The 16,878-nt window shown below is 46.7% G+C and overlaps 1 pseudogene; it reads left to right on the top strand.

Annotated features, from left to right (window-relative positions):
* Window positions 1–1,252: 1,252 nt before the first annotated feature.
* Window positions 1,253–16,878, top strand: part of LOC127576390 (zinc finger protein 585A-like) — a 29,550-nt pseudogene continuing 13,924 nt past the window's right edge.

Below are 16,878 nucleotides of genomic sequence, written 5' to 3'. Positions count from 1 at the left end.
CAAATTTGTTCTATGCACAAATATAAATTTTGTGGAGGAAGATGTTGGCTGTGACTTTGCAACAGACGCTGTGAGCTTTGCGAGTAAAACAGAAGGTATCGGTGTGAATTAATATTGTGTTTAAAGAGGGCGGCGGGGTGCAATGAGCAAGGGTGACACGATCCTAAACAGGGAGTGTGGGTGAAGCTGGAGGCTGACTCCCAACCTGAGGGTTAAAGCAGACTTCCAACGAGCAGGGTCAGCGCAGGAAGGATCCGGTCAGGGGGATGGAGTTGGTTAAGGTCCTGAGGAGGGGAGCCATTCAATAAAGGGGATGGGGTGGAATTGGGTGGCGCCCAAGTAGAATGTAGGGGAGATTCTGTGCATGGGATCGGGGTGAGGAAGGGCGACAAAAAGTCCTCATTGCTTAACGTATGAGGAGCCTTGGGTGGCTCTGGGCCTGTGCTCGATGGAGTGCAGAAAGCTTCTCATTGAAACCTACCGGATACTGAAAGGCCTGGATTGAGTGGATGTGGAGAGGACACTTCCATCCGTAGGATGCGAGGGCACAGCCTCAGAATAAAGGGGCGTTCCTTTAGAACAGAGATGAGGGGAAATTTCTTCAGAGGGTGGAGAATCTGTGGCCACAGGAGGCTCTGGAGGCCAAGTCATTGGGTGTATTTAAGGCAGAGATTGATAAATTCTTGATTGGTTAAGGGGGTTAATGGTTACGGGTAGAAGGTGGGAGAATGGGATTGAGAAAAATCAGCCAGGATTGAATGGTGGAGCAGACTCGATGGGCTGAATGTCCTAATTCTGCTCCTATTATTTTATGGTCAGGAGTCGGTGTGGCTAGAATGAGCGTGTCTAAAGAGGTGGATTGGGGAATGGGGCAGGTGCCTGAAACAGAGGAGTGCAAAGGGGTCAAAAATGTTCTTTAACAGGCTGTTCTGAATCTTTACCCTGTGTATAAAGTGATCACTGGTGTAAACTCCCTTTATAGGAATTTAGAAGTGGATTTGCAGAGGTGTGATCACAAAGTCAGCATTTTGTTAAGAATCACACGATTCATCAGATTACCAACCTTTCAACGTGGAAGGAGAAATGTTTGTCTGTTCCATCCCTGGAAAAAGATCTCTGATATTGCTGTGACCTGGAAAGCACCGAGACCTGCTGATCATAGTGAGACCATTCAGTGCCGCAACTGTAGAATAAACTTCAACCAGCAACGCAGGAAGGTTTTCACCCTATTGATAGTGCAGTGAGGCCTTGACCAGACCGGTTTTCCAATCTGGAGGAACACAAGGACCTCCGCGGCACGGAGCGACCGTACAAATGCGGCGACTGCGGGAAAGGATTCAATTACCCGTCCCAGCTGGAAACTCATCGGCGCACTCACACCGGGGAGAGGCCGTTCCCCTGCTCCGTGTGTGGGAAGGGGTTCACGCAGTCCTCTGCCTTGCTGACACACCAGAGTGTGCACAGCGGGGAGACCGTGTTCAAGTGCTGCGTGTGCGGGAAGGGGTTCACCCACTCCTCTCACCTGTTCAGGCACCAGTATGTCCATGTGGAGGAGAGGCCGTTCACTTGCTCTGAGTGCGGGAAGGGATTCACTCAGTCCTCCCACCTCCTCAAGCACCAGTGCGTCCACACTGACGAGAGGCCGTTCAAGTGCCCCGACTGCGGCAAGAGCTTCAAGAACTCCAACGAGCTGAAGGTGCACCGGCAGATCCACACGGGTGAGAGGCCGTTCAGGTGCTCCCACTGCGGCCGGAGGTTCGGCCAGTCGTCCAACCTGCTGCGGCACCAGCGGGTCCACACCAAGGAGCGGCCCTTCACCTGCTCCGTCTGCGGCCGGGGCTTCGCCCAGTCCTCCAACCTGCTCACTCACCAGCGCGTCCACACTGGTGAGCGGCCCTTTGCTTGCTCCGAGTGCGGCAAGGGCTTCTCCCGCTCCTCGCACCTACTCACGCACCAACGGGTGCACACCGATGAGCGGCCCTACCGCTGTGACGGCTGCGGGAAGAGCTTCAAGCGGCCGGAGGACCTGCTGAGGCACCAGCGGGTGCACACCGACGAGCGGCCCTTCCGCTGCCCGCTGTGCGCCAAGCGCTTCCGCCACTCCTCCACCCTGATGAAGCACCGGCGGGTCCACACCGGCGAGCGGCCCTTCACCTGCTCCGTGTGCGGGAAGGGCTTTGCCCACTCCTCCAACCTGCTGAGGCACCAGCGGGTCCACGTGTGATGCACAGGGGTTCACGCCAGCCACTCTGCTGACGTTCCACACCCCCCCCCCCCCAACTCCCCCTCATTCCCTCCCACCCACCTGTAGACATAGCGAGCCCCCCCAGTGCCCGATACCCCAGGTTCAATCCTTCCCCTCCTCCATGAGCCGGGTTTGCCCCGTGACCGGGTGCTCCAGTTTCCTCCCCCATCCTTAAGACGTGTGGGTTGGTGGGTTAATTGCCCACTGTAAATTGCTGCTGGTGTGTAGGTGAGTGGTAGATTCTTTTGGAGGGGGGGGAAGGAATTGGTGGGAAGAATCCACCCAAAATGCTGGAGGAACTCAGCAGGTCAGGTATTATCCTTGGAGGGAAATAAACAGTTGACGTTTCGGGGTCGAGACCCTTCATTGGAAGCGTGGGGTAGAAACTGGGATCGATGCAGGACTGGTGCGCAAATGGGTGGTTGATGGGCAGCACAGACTTGGTGGGCCGAAGGGACTGTTTCCCTGCAGTGCGACTCTGTGACCAAGCAGCTTATTCAGTAAACCCAGTCCACCTGGGCCACTGCCGGGACGTGACCCTGCCTCGTCTTCTGTTGGGTTATAAACACCGCCTGGCTGGCGGGACCTGTCGACAGGAGCTAGCGGGACCTGCCTGTGGTTTGCGATGGAGCCTGGTGGTCTGTCTCACTGCTAGGGACCTGGGCTGTCAGCAGTGAGCACAGCCCAGCAATAACGATGGAAATTAAACTGTCCCTTCCAAATATCAACTGCCCTCCTTATTTGGGTTGGGACTTCTGGTGGTGGGTCACACACCCAATCCGGAATCTTGATCTCTGCTGACTGTTTTTCTTTAGAATGTGTTCCCACGAACAGAGGCCTAGATTAGTGGTACCATTACTGGGCCATTGCTTCTCAGGCCTAGATTAGTGGTACCATTACTGGACCATTGATCCACAGGTCTAGATTAGTGTTGGTATTGGTATTGGTTTATTATTATCACTTGTACCGAGGTACAGTGAAAAACTTGTCTTACAAACCGATCTTACAGGTCAATTCATTACACAGTGCAGTTACATCAAGTTAGTACAGAGTGCATTGATGTAGTACAGGTAAAAAAAAAACAATAACAGTACAGAGTAAAGTGTCACAGCTACAGAGAAAGTGCAGTGCAATAAGGTGCAAGGTCACAACAAGGTAGATCGTGAGGTCATAGGTCATAGTCCATCTCATTGTATAAGGGAACTGTTGAATAGTCTTATCACAGTGGGGTAGAAGCTGTCCTTAAGTCTGGTGGTACATGCCCTCAGGCTCCTGTATCTTCTACCCGATGGAAGAGTAGAGAAGAGAGAATGTCCCGGGTGGGTGGGTCTTTGATTATGCTGGCTGTTTCACCAAGACAACGAGAGGTAAAGACTAAGGAGGGGAGACTGGTGTCCGTGATGCGCTGGGCTTTGTCCACAACTCTCTGCAGCTTCTTGCGGTCTTGGGCAGAGCAGTTGCCGTACCAAGCCGTGACACATCCTGATAGGATGCTTTCTATGGTGCGTTGGTAAAAATTGGTGAGAGTTAAAGGGGACAAACCAAATTTCCTTAGCTCCTGAGGAAGTAGAGGCGCTGGTGAGCTTTCTTGGCCGTGGCATCCACGTGGTTTGTCCAGGACAGGTTGTTGGCGATGTTCACTCCCAGGAACTTGAAGCTGTCAACCCTTTCGACCTCAGCACCATGGATGTAGACAGGTGTATGTACACCACTCCCTTTCCTGAAGTCAATGACCAGCTCTTTAGTTTTGTTGACATTGAGGGAGTTGTTGTTACGGAGCCATTGATTCACAGGCCTGGATTAGTGGTGCCACAACTGGGCCATTCCCAGGGAATTTTACCCAGGGAAGGGCGAGGAAAAGGGAAGAGGAAAAGGGAAGAGGAGAAGCAGCATGGTGGGGGGAGGAAGGGGGGAAGGGTGGGGATTACCTAAAGTGGGAGAATTCAATGTTCACAGTGCCAGACTAGAGTCAAACTCAACAGGGTCTTCTTTCCCTGCTGATTCTGCCAAGCCCGTTCCCTTGGCTGTGGTTTCACTAGATAGTAGGTAGGGACAGTGGGAACCTTGTTCATCCATTCATGTGCGTCACTAATTAGATGACGAGGCATTTGGCTATTTGGAAACACACCAATCCAAAAGATTGGTTACGTGCACTTTTCGCGGTTTAATGTGTCGCGTCCACAAGATGTAATCCGATAACGAGATCGGGTCCCACCCTCGCAATAAGGGAACAAAGACAGCCAGGTGGAAGGCAGTCATAACAGTCAAAATATTTAACTCTGGCTTGTTCATCACCAAGCGAACGTGAGCTTTACATACTAGGTCACCCTCGTCATATTACCACTAGCTATCCTGACCACAGGAAGCGCGGGGGGCATAGTATGCTCAATCTTTACTATGCACATGGTGGTACAATTTACAAAAGGCATACTATAAATAAATATCATGATCCAAATCCATCGGTATCAATGGCGATATTAGATCTTCAAAGCCGCCTTGATACAACTGGTTTCAATATCACTTGTCCATAAATACCTGTAGTAAATCTATGGTCAGTCTAATAGTTAGACTACAGATACTTGCGGCAAATGTCTTGTGTTTACTTATTCCCAAAAATTTCATCAAAGTATCGTTGTCTTTAGCCCACAGACCGCGAGCTCCGATGACAAATCCAAAAAACTTGACGATCTGTACCTTCGTCAGATCTTTGACTTGTTTAACAAGATGTCGGTACTTATTTCGTTTTTCAGACCAGGCTTTCGAGATTGAGTCGTTGTTGTTCTCAAATCTGATGGTGACGTCTACTACGGCCGCCCTATTTCCTTTTACAAAGATTACGTCTGGCTTCCATATTGCGCCACCATCATCCCTTAGATGTGGTTCAATAAAAGGCTCCCACTGATATTGTTCTACCTTCATCTTCAATTTATCGACGATCTTGTTATGTCGTTTTATGTGCATATCTTTAACCGCCAAACACTTGCCGGAGATGTGCGCGAGATGGTCTCATTGGCGAAGCCATACCTCTGGCATACTTTCACTGCATCAGGAACCCCTCGACTATGCGTATACCTTGTGGGATACTGCCCGCACCTTAACAGAATGGTGTTCACGACCTGGTATCCCTTCCAGGTTTGGTTGTTACTCAGCCACATATTTGAAGTCGCGTCATTTTTAAATTCCTTAATACCGACACCTTGATAACTCCATCTATTAAACTCTGCCGACCGCCAATCGATGTTAAATTTCGGCGGTCTGGCTTCATTCTCGTTCTCTTGTCCAAAATCAGCTTCCAATTTCTTGTAAAGACTCTCCGGGGGTCTTTCTGTTACTCTGGCTTGCGTAAATAGATCTTGAGCAATAGTGATATCTTGTATCACTGCAAGCTTCTTAAATTTTTCAACAGTGGCCTCGTTGTTTTCTCCAGCCCATTCGAACGAATGCTCGATGATGATGTCCTTGGATGTCTTGAGAGCCTGTCGTTTTCTAATTATCGCAATTGGAATTTGGATTTCTAATTTAGGTATACACAGTCCCCCATCTCTTATTTTGGAATATAAAATTCCATCCGTTGTATCTGGGGGCGAGGTGCAGTATATCTTTGACGGTCTTCTTAATAATTCTATCAAGTTCTCTAAGTGTGTTCTGAGAAGCTTCTGTTAAGATTAGATGGTAATAAATCCTTGGTATCATGTAGGTATGGAGCAGTACAACTTTTTGCATGGGTTTAAGTTTTGATCTTTGTAATTTATTGAACCATGCATCGAGTTTGGACGCTATATTTTCTTTTGAAATCCCGCACCAGAGGTTGACCTTTGCTCCAAGATATTTTTCAACGTCCCCTGGTGGTATATATGTTAGTTTTTCTGGTCCAAATCGCCGCTGTTCTTTAGAGTTATAAACGTACGTCTTCTGAGCACTGATGCAGTGAAAGCCCTTTGTTTTCTTGATGTTAACGTCCAGGCCGGTGCCTTTACAAAAGTCACTCAAGATCTCAATATTTCTGGCCATACCCTCATAGGATCCACTTAAAATTGCAACATCATCTGCAAAAGCAAGTGCCGTGCAACGCGATCGTCCACTTGATGTTATAATCTCCACTTCGTGGCCATGGTGTTCCAGCGTCCTGATGAGGGGGTCTATAGCGATATTAAACAGGATCGGCGAGAGGGGATCGCCTTGCTTCATGCCCCTCCTAATCTCGATTCTGTTTGTTTTACCCACACCGACTTCTACTACAGTAGAAGTGTTGTTATATAAATCCATTACAAGGTCAATGAAGACCTTCAGCGCGCCCACCCTCTGTAGAGATCTCATTATCAATTTATGCCCAACCGAGTCGAACGCCTTCGCTAGGTCGACAAAAAGAACAGAGAGTTCCTTACCACTACGTTTGGAACCTTTTATGATGTTTCTGAGGATGGTGATATTCTCATTACAGCCAGGTGTATGCAGTAGAAATCCCTTTTGTCGATGACTGATTTTCACCGACTCATTTAGTAGTTTCGCCAAGATCTTGGTAAACAGTCAGAGGACCATTGGGCCAATGGTGATGGGCCTCCAATTGTCCAGACTCTTGAGCTGTTCTTTTGGGATTAATACTGTCCTGCTTTTTATTGAGGCACTCCGGTATGGCACCCGACCTGAGCCACAACGTAAACAGTCTTGGTAATAGGTCACCTTCGTTGTTTAGTAGACCTTTGAGACCTTTCTTCTTAATTCTGTCAGGACCAGCAGCACTGTCTTCCTTTATGCCATGCAGTGCCTCGCTGACCTCAGATTCCTTGATCTTCTTCAGGAGATTCTCTTTATCAAAGTCAGCAGTATGCTCTTCGAGTTTTCTTAGGTCCGCCTTCTGCAAGGTTCCAAGACGGAAAATGAGGTGCTGTTCCTCCAGTTTGGCTTTGGAATTCTCCCGGCAGTGGAGGAGCAGAGGACTGACATATCTGTGATTGTGTGGGAGGGGGAGTTGAACTGACCCTTGATCCAGTTGTGGTGCTCACAGAAAGGCTACAGCACTAAGAGTGGCCACAAGTCTGTGCTGCCTCAGGGAGGCCTTCACCCCATAATCCTGCAAGTTTTCTTCTCAGTACTTATCCAGATCCCTTTTGAATGCCACAACCGTATTTGTCTCCACTGTTCCTCAGCACACTGTATTCTGGGCCATGAACACTCAATGTATTTAAGAAAACAACCCGTGTGTTACCTTTGGTTGTTCTGCCATCCGTCTTCATTCTCTGCCCCCTGGAAATCTTGAGCTCTCTGCCAGAGAGGAAAAAATTCTCTCTATCTACTTTGTTGATCCTGTTTATTATTTTAACTGCCCCCCATCCCCTTTGTGACATCCTCTGCTCAAGAAGGACAATCCTAGCTTCTCCACACTGTGAAGTCAAGTCCCTTATCCCTGGAGACATTTCGGTGAACCTCTTTGGCACCCTGCCAAAAGCCCTTGTACATTTCCTAGCACGTGGCTCCCAGACTAGACACAATATTCCAACTGTGGTCATACCAGTGTCCTCTGAGGGTTCAACGTGACTTCCTCATGCTCTGTGCTTCTACTTACTAAAGCAGTTTCAACAACCTGGATGGGGTGATTTCTCCAACTTCAGTGCAGCTAGCCTCTCCAGTTCCTTCTCCACTCTTTATCTCTTTTTTGTACACCAGATAGAATCTTACCTTGCATTACCTTTTGGTAATTGGTTTATTATTGCCACATGTACCAAGAAACAGTGAAAAGCTTTTGTTTGCCTGCCATCCAGATAGATCATTCCATACACAAGTACAGTGAGGTAGTACAAAAGGAGGACAAAAAACAATGCAGAATATAGTGTTACAGTTACAGGGAAGGTGCAGTGCAGGTAGACAAAGTGCAGGGGCCTGATGAGGTAGATTGGGAGATTAAGAGTCCATCTTTATCATACAAGAGATCTGTGTTCAAGAGTCTTATAACAGTGGGGTAGAAGCTGTCCTTGAGCCTGGCGGTACATGTTCTCAAAGTTTTGTGTCTTTTGCACGTAGGAAGGGGGGGGTGGTGAAGAGCATGACCAAGGTGGGAAGGGTCCTCGGTTATGTTGGCTGATTACAAGGCATCAGGAAGTATAGACGGTCAATTGAGGGGAGGCTGGCTTTCAAGATGGACTGAGCTGCATTCACAACTCTCTGCAACCTCTCGCCATCTTGGGCAGAGCAGTTGCCGTACCAAGCTGTGATGCATCCGAATAGGATGCTTTCTGATGGTGCATCTGTAAAGATTGGTGAGGGCCATCGGCGGCATGCCGGATTTCCTCAGCTTTCTGAGGAAGTAGAGGTGCTGGTGTGGCTGGAATTGTTGCTGATGTTTACACCAAGGAACTTGAAGCTCTCAAGTTGCTTAGATTCCGGCAACAACATCGTTCTTGGTGTAGATTGCAGCAGTCATTTAATACTTCAGCCACTCCTTTGGCCTCCATGAATGGATTTCCTTCTTGGCCTCACTCCTGCACCCACATTCCCATTCATGTGCCCACTGAATACTTTTATGTTCGCTGCCAGTCATTCCTCGCGCACTTCCTTTGCTTCTCTAATTTCCTCTTTGTACTTCCCTCTGGGCTTTCTGTAATTAGCCTGGTTCCCACTTGTGTTAACAACCTGACACTTGGCCTGGTCCCCCTTTTAGAATTGTGCCCCCTAAGTTTACATTTCCTCTTCACATTCTTCCTATTTTAGCGCAACACTTCACATTTCATGTGTTCTGTTGTTTTCTGCTTTACTCTTGATCATCGAGGGAGTTCAGAGGTACAGTGCAGAAACAGGCTCGTTGGTCCACTAAGCCCATAACAATATCAACCACCCATTCTCCCCACATTCCCATCAACTCCTCAGATTCTACCAGTCACCTACACACTGGGGGCAACTTTCAGTGGCTAATTAATCTTCCAATCTGCATGTCTTTGGGATGTGGGAGGAAACCCAGGCGGTTAGAAGAATAAGCAAACCCCACCTGAGGTCAGGATTGAACCCGGGTCTCTGGAGCTGTGAGACAACGGCTCTGCTGACTGCGCCACTGTGCTGCTTAATATTCTGAATTTAACTTTCCTACCCTTCTCCCTCCTGGGAATGTGTCAAGCCTGCGACTGAAACATCTCCACCGTAAAGGACACGCGTTGTTCAATCCCAGTTGTGCCTGCCAAGCATCAACTCCAATCTAATCGTACTTGATAAGACAGTTGGCCTTCTTGCCCATTCTTCATATCCCTGATTCCCCTATTGTCAAAAAAACTCCACCTTGAATTTATTTGATGGCTCCACCTCTGCAGCTCAAAATGTTTCTCCTCCTATCAGCCTTAAATGGTGGACCCTTCATCCTGAAAATATGATGCCTCCTTCCAGACTTGCCCTCTCTTAGGTAGTCCGCAGGGTTGGGGATGACTTGCTTCCATTTGTGTGGGTCCAGAGCTGTTTGTGGGATCGACAGATTCTGCTGCAGATGAGGTAGGTTGTACTTAATGGCACTGGGTGGGTTGTTGGTGTTGTGCTCTATTTCTGCTGTTTGCACAGGCTCCTGCATACTCTTGTCGAGGAGACTCGAGGTGCTCTGTGGTGTAGCTGCCTCACAGCTCCAGAGTCTCCCTCCCCAAGGTCAATCCTGACCTTGGGTGCTGCCTGTGTGGAGCTTGCCTGGGGGAATTGATGGGATTGCTCTGAGCACCTGCATCGATTCATTGTCTTTAGTGTCATGTAAATTCCGGGGTACTCTATTTTGAGCAGCAACAGGCTGGGGATCCTCACAAGTTTAAAGAGATTTTTTTTAAAGGAGACTTTGAGAAAGTCCTTGAAGCATCACAACTTGATAGCCAGTGAAAAATCTTTACAGCATCTTAGAAATCATAGAATTGTCGGGATGAGTTTGTTTAGGCAATCATAGAATTGAAAGCCATGCACCTCACTGAGGCAAGTACAATTTGTTACTCACTTTATTCCTGTAATCTGCAAATTTTCCCCAGAGTGCCTGTCCAAATTGTTTCTGAAAGTTCTGACTGACTCTGCTTCCAACTCCCTCACAGGTAGAGGCTTCCACTCTCCATTTAAAAACATTTTCCTTCAACCTTGCTTTATCTTCTGCTGAACACATTAAACCCGTGTTTCCTGGCCCTCAAACCAACCTAAACTCCCCAGAATCTTGTATGATCATTTTGCTTAGCACTGGCCAATCTTATTTGACCTTTCCTCATGAGGCAATTCTCTCATCTCAGGAATCAAACTAATGAACCTTCTGGGGTGATACGTGTCCTTTATGAAGGAAACCACATGGTTTGTCTAAATTTCATTCCATAAATTTTCATCAAGAAACTGTTTGTTTCTTTCCCAATAACCTTGGTTAAAGAGCTGATAAAGCCCCCATATCTATCCCACTCCTTCAGTGTCTTCAATAACAACGTTCCCCCAATTGAGCCAATAGGTACCAATAGTCACTTTTAGAGTTGTGCGTTGGTTCTCCAAAACAGTTGAATTGCTATGGTTTAATGATTTAAAAAAATTAGAACACAGACATTGGCTCTTTTTTGATTCAGAAACAGTTTTGACTGTTGTCAGTTCATAGGGACTTTGGAGAATCCTTCTTCAGTTTGGCTGCCCAAAGAAATTTGCCTGTACCTTAGGTAATGTGTAAACAATGATGTGAACTAACAGGACCACAACAGACCCACTTTCAGTACAGACTGGTGTCAACGAGGGTGCCTCATTGCCTCCACACCTCCCCTGATCCTTCTCAGCCACAATGCTGCACCTCACAGCCAATGAGCTTCCTGCCTTAGTGAACGTAGGCAGATGCAGGATAGGCCATTTGGCATCGCCTCTGCCATCCAATTAGATCAAGGCTGATCTTTTACCTCAGAGCCATCTTCCTGCACCAACACCGTATCCTTTGATTCCCTTAAAATCCAACAGCACTTATCTCAAATGTACTCAGCAACTGAGCCTCCATCACCCTTGGGTAGGGAATGCCAAGGAGTCACCATCATCTGGGTGAAGAAATTTCTTCTCACCGCTATCCTGAATGGCTGACTCTTTATTCTGAGACCCTGACCATTGTTTCTCAACACCCAAACTAGGAGAAATAATATCCCTACATCTACACTGTCAAGCTCTCCATGAATTTATACATTTTGATGAGGTCACCTCATTTTTCTAAAGAGTATTTACCTTGGAATGTTAATCTCTCCTCATACAACAAAGTCATTATCCAGGATTCAAACTGGTGAACCTTGATTGCGCTCCCTCCATTGTATGTACATCCTTCCTTAGGAAGGGAAATAAGATGTGTTCACAATATTACAGATACCCAAGGGCTCCATACAATTGGAGCAAGATGCACTCCAATCCTATTGCAGTAAAGGGCAAAGAACCATTAGCTTTTCCAAATGGCTACTGAACCTCAAGTATTAACTTTGAGTAAGTCACATACAAGGACATCTAGATTCCTCGAAGCAGTAACACCTTTCAAGTTCTCAGCATTTAAAAAAATACTCTACCTATCCCTCAGGTAGTGAAACTTTGATGAAAAACACTATGATGCTGGAGGAACTCAGCAGGCCAGGCAGCATCCGTGGAGAAAAGCAGAGTTAATTCATTTATGAGATTTATCGGGTAACGTAATTCTCAGCTGTGCTGGAAATAATAATGCTGGATGGTAATTGCTTTGATAGAGACGCGACATAACTGGTTTGTAACTCAGTCTCTCTTTCATAACTTCTGAGGTATAATCTTCAACCAAATGAAACTTCCATTGTTTGTATTGAATCATTCCACGACGACGAGCAATTCGTATCAAATGTTCTTTCATACTAACGTAGTGCAATCTCAATATTAGTGGCTGTGGTTTTTGCTCTGGCGAAGGCTTTTGTCTTATTGCTCGATGAGCACAATCCAGAATAGGCTGAGCAGAAAACAATTCAGAGCCAAACACATCGACCAGAGGTTTAGAAAAGAATTCAATGGGGTTGCCAGTTTCAGCATTTTCAGAAAGACCGATGATTCTTACATTCTGTCTCCGACTGCCGCTCTCTAAATCAATAATCCTCTGTTTTTGCTGTTCCAGCTTTTGTGTGGTCGTAATCAAATCTTTTTCAAGTGAGTTCAGTCTGGAATCTCTCTTTTTACCAGCTTGATCCAGCTCGTCAATTATTTGCTGCTGTTTAGCGCTTTCCTGAATGAGTGTATTTTTTCTGTCTTCCATATCCTTTAAAAGTGTTTCCAAATCAGCAAATCTTCGATCAAGCTTTTTATCCAGTTTAGAAATAGCTTCCAAAGTAGGTTGAGGATCTCCGTTATTCTTGCCATTAGCTCCAGCTTTGGATCTGGTATTCATTTTGACAGTTAAAAATTAAAATTAATCTTGTAACAGTATTGTAAAAGTCTTATTAAAGGGTATTACATAAAAGTTAAATGGAGCAGAGCCAATATATGTCTTACTCCATGCAGCGCCACCAATAGACTCCACCCGTGGAGAAAAGCAGGCAGTCAACGTTTCGGGTCAGGACCCTTCTTCACGACTGAAGATAGGAAAAGGAGAAGCCCAATAACATAGGAGGGAAAAGCAGAGCAGTGATAGATGGACAAAAGAGGGGAGGCGGGGTGGGCACATGGCGGTGATAGGTAAATGCAGGTAAGAGACAGTGATAGGCAGGTGTGGGGGAGGAGGGGAGAGCAGATCCACTGGGGGATGGGTCAAAGGTAAGGAGAGGAAAGAAAAACAAAAGGGGGTAGAAAAGAGAGGCTAGGAAAGGGAAGAAGCATGGTGGGGGGAATGGGGACCTGAAACTTTACGCATTATATTTCCACCTTGCTCACATAGCCTCTGCGTCCTCCAGTAGCCCACACTCCCACCTAACTCTGTGTCATCGCCAGACTTGGAGATAGATTGTGGTCAATCCCCTCATTCCAAATCATTAATGTGGATTGTGAACAACCAGGTCCCCATCACCGATTCCAATGTGAAAATCACTCATTTGTTCCTCTTCTGGTTTTTTACCTTTAACCAGTCCACAATCCAGGCCAGAATATTAGTGAATCTATCCACAGGACAAATGAGAAACTGTACAAACTATACTTCCTCCATCCCAGAACCAACCTCAGTCGTTAAGGTGAATATGCCTTAAACTGAGTGTATTTAGCAGGATAAATGGACAGTGGCAGCTAAAATTGGGCTCTCGTGTTTACTAGAATCCTGAAAAAGACACTCCTGGCTCTGGTCATGGTAAGAGACAAGGTGAATGATGCTTGTACAGGAAAGCAAATGGTATGTTGGCACTTATTATGAGATGATTGAGTACAAGTGTAAAGATGTCTTACTGCATTCATACACAGCCTTGGTGAGACTGTGTACAGTTTAGGTGTCCTTACCTAACGATGGGATATACTTGGCATTGAAGGGGCGCAGCAAAGATTCACTAGACCTGTTCTGAAGATAGCAGGTTTGCTGTGTGATGAGAAATTGTGTAAACTAGGCTTGTATTCCCTAGAGTGCAATGAAAAAAACTTACTTGCGATGTGCCTGTGATGCTGCAGCAAGTAAGTTTTTCGTTGCACCTGTGCATACATGTACTTGTGTGTATGACAATAAACTCGACTTTGACTTTGAATGAAAAAAAATCTCATTGAAATTTACAAGACCCTTACAGAGCTTGACAGGCTGGATGCCTGGGCAGGTGTTTCCCCCTGCCTGACCAGTCTAGAACCATGGGTCACAATCTCATAATAAGAATTGGTCAGTTAGGACAGAGATGAATAGAAATTTTGTTCATGCAGAGGGTGTCAAATCTTTGGAATTCTCCACCTTGGAGGGTTGTGGAGGCTCACTCATTTAGCATATTCAACAGAGAGACTGATGTATTTCTGGATATTAGGGGGAGGTGGGGATAGTGCAAGGAAATGGCATTGAGGTAGAAGGTCAGCCATCATTTTGAGTAATGATAGAGCAGGCTTGAAGGGTCACATGTTCTTTTGTTCTTATTTGGGTAAATTTAAGAGACTGAACTCCACGTCACCATCGGCATTCACTGAAATATTTGACAGAATGAAAGGTCCTCTACAACTTGACCTGCTGTACAATACTGCTACGCCACCCTCCCCCCCCCACCGGCCAAGACAATGAGTCCACGACATGTTGTAGAAAACACAGTCCACTTCCCACTACTTGGGAGCCACCTTTCAATGAAGACAGGCATTGAGGATGAAATTACCATTGGCCACGAGCATTGTGCTTGAAGATCACGACCTCATCCTGACATGATGCTTGTGGTCTACCAGGCAGCACTGATCCGTGCTGCCTTGTATGCTACAGTATTCACCTTAAAGCACAGGAGATGTACCGGCAACACGGTCTCTGCAAAATTCCTCCAAATCCACTGGTGGGATAAATGGACCAATGGCAGTCTCCTCTCCCAGGTTAACATCCCCAGCACTAAGATGCTAAATACGCTCACTTGGGCCATACTGTTTACTGGACTCCTGAAACAGACACTCCTGGCTCCATCAGGGCAAGAGATTATCAGCAGGGCAGAGTAAATGATTCAAGGAGGTTCTCAAAGCCTCCTTTGCAAAAAAAAGTAAAACCATCCCAACTCACAGAGTTGTCCATGACTGTCAGAAAAGAAGAATTCAGGATAGCATTGAAAATCTTGAGTTTATTTTCTGGGAGCACACAGAAGCCCCTGTGCAAAGGCAGAAGGATTGCACCGCCTCCCAGAGTCTTCCTTCTTTCCTAGTTCTGGATTTTGATGGCCTGAGACATCAACTGTGTTTGTCAACCCACTGATGCTGTTTGACCAGCTGAGTGCTCCCAGCATTCTCTGCTTTGGTTTTGCATTTGCAGTCATCTGCTCCGACTACCTCCCCGCCCATACGCCTGCTCTGTCCGGTTGCGACCCCCACCTCCGCCTCATCAGTTGCCTCCAGACCCTGAGAACTGCACAGGAAGCAAGTAAACCAAACCCCAAGGTATGGCATGGGAAGATTTTGTTTGAAAACATTGCATTGCTTTATATAAAAATTTGTATAAAAATTACATGAATAAAGAATCCTGAACCAATTATCTGCAGAAAGAGCTGCTAAGTGGATTATTATGGATGGGTATCGATGCTCAGCATGGGAGTGGTGGGGCCAAAGGGTCTGTTCCGTGTCTGATTCCACAACTTCATGGGGAAACCTGGGCTGCTGGAGCAACTGAGAAAGGGCTGACCCTTGTTTGCAGTAATTGGCAGAATTGAGAGACTGGCCAGCAACAGCCACATGCTCTGCTTGGAGCCATGAGTAAAGCAGCCTCTTCAATTCTTCCTCCCAGTCCCACTCTGAGCTACACTGAGACCCAGTATAGATCAGGGTTGAGGAATGCCACCTCATCTTCTATTTGGCGACTTTGCGACATTCTGGACTCAATATCGAATTCTCCAACTTTCCATAACTCACCGCCTCTGTCCATATCAGAACCAGCTACCTTTGCTGTACATTTATCTGTGATCTTGGTGCAGACTTTTTCACCCCTCTCCTTCAGCACACCCTGGCCTACTATTTGCAACACATCACACTTCTTTGTTTACCCTCTGACATCCCCATTTACAAGTCATCCCCGCAACGATCCTGCCCTCACCCTATTACAGATGATCTCTTTTTCCCACCCATCTCTCCTCCACCGGCTCTGCCACTTAAACCCGAGTAATTCTCTCTTTTCCAGTACTGGCAAAGAGTCTCTGCCCTGAAACATTAAACAAGAGATTCTGCAGATGCTGGAATCTGGAGTAACGCACACAAAATGCTGGTGGAACTCAGCAGGTCAGGGCAGCATCAAGAGGGAAATAAACAATCTGTCCTGAAGGGTCTCGACCCGAAACGTCGACTGTTCACAAGATCACAAGACAAGAGAGCAGAAGCAGGCCATTCGGCCCATCGAGTCTGCTCCAAGGAAAGGGAAATAGAAATGAGAAATGGGGAATGGGGGAAGAAGAAGAAGAAAAAAAAACTATTCTAATCCCAATTTCTGGCCTTATCCCCATATCCCTTGATATCCTGACTATTTAGATATCGATCTATCTCCTCCTTGAACACCCCCACTGATCTGGCTTCCACTGCTGTACGTGGCAAGGAGTTCCACAAATTCACCACCCTCTGGCTAAAGAAATTTTTCCTCATCTCTGTTTTGAAACTGTACCCTCTAATTCTAAGATTGTGCCCTCTGGTCCTGGACTCACCCACCAAGGGAAACAGCCTAGCCACATCTACTCTGTCCTTTCCTATCAATATTTTAAATGTCACTATGAGGTCCCCTCTCATTCTTCTGTACTCCAGCGAGTACAGTCCAAGAGCCGACAAACGCTCCTCATACTTAAGCCCTTTTATTCCTGGAATCATCCTCGTAAATCTCCTCTGAACCCTCTCCAACGTCAACACATCCATCCTAAGATGTGGGGCCCAAAACGGCGGACAATATTCCAAATGAGGCCTCACTAGTGCCCCGTAGAGCCTCATCAACACTTCCTTACTTTTATACACTATACCTCTCGAAATGAATGCCAACATAGCATTCGCTTTCTTTACCACCGATCCGACCTGGTGGTTAACCTTTAAGGTATCCTGCACGAGTACCCCCAAGTCCCTTTGTA

The sequence above is a fragment of the Pristis pectinata genome, chromosome 12 (assembly GCF_009764475.1).
Source record: "Pristis pectinata isolate sPriPec2 chromosome 12, sPriPec2.1.pri, whole genome shotgun sequence".
NCBI classification, from domain to species: Eukaryota; Metazoa; Chordata; class Chondrichthyes; order Rhinopristiformes; family Pristidae; genus Pristis; species Pristis pectinata.
The sequence above is the reverse complement of the archived record's forward strand: the minus strand, read 5'-3'. Positions and strand labels throughout refer to the sequence as shown.